The sequence below is a fragment of the Penaeus monodon genome, chromosome 30, assembly GCF_015228065.2.
Source record: "Penaeus monodon isolate SGIC_2016 chromosome 30, NSTDA_Pmon_1, whole genome shotgun sequence".
NCBI lineage: Eukaryota > Metazoa > Arthropoda > Malacostraca > Decapoda > Penaeidae > Penaeus > Penaeus monodon.
The window spans coordinates 7,369,091-7,369,787 of NC_051415.1; the positions used below are offsets into that span (position 1 = coordinate 7,369,091).

Consider the following 697-nt stretch of genomic DNA (forward strand, 5'->3'; position numbering starts at 1 on the left):
AAAATTTATTATTTGTAAAAACTAAATTACAGTGGACAATATAAAACACAAAATATACTTTTTTAAAAATATAGTTTATCCATGCTCTTCTGTTGGAAAATTTCCCTTGTCAGTAAATCAGGGGTTGACACATTTTTGCTTTTCATGCATTCATTGAGCTAAATGAGAAATAAATTTTAAACTATATTTTTTTATACTTCATAGTAAATAGTGTTTTTAATTTCTCTCTTAGTTCATTGTTATATAGAAGTAAGAAAATACTCTATCAGTTCTCTTTTATGTTATTTTTTTTTATTGTTATTATATATTAGAAAATAAAAATATATTGAAGAGTTTGTCTTTTGTTTGATTGCTTTTACTTTCATTAGAAAAGTAAATCTCTTTACGTATCTTTCTTTTTTTTTATTTCATTATCTCATCTCTGAAGTCTCCCTCTGTTACCTTCTTTATCCTGTTCATATAATCAATGGTTAAATCAATCCTGTATGAAGGTTGAAATTTGGTTATTGCTGTCCCTAAACCTCCCCACTGCACTCATCCCAAACTCTTTCACTGTTTGTGGAACTGTCAAAGGTTATGATAAAATGTTGATATAAGACCCCCCATAATTCTGGGGACTGTACAGTATATTGGTATACCTATGGAGCACTGCTCCAGTGGTCTGGTTGATCTCCAGTATTTTATATGGTGGGGTGTG

At 29.4% G+C, this 697-nt stretch overlaps 1 pseudogene; it reads left to right on the forward strand.

The window, feature by feature from the left end:
* Positions 1-640: 640 nt before the first annotated feature.
* Positions 641-697, forward strand: part of LOC119592336 — a 19,630-nt pseudogene continuing 19,573 nt past the window's right edge.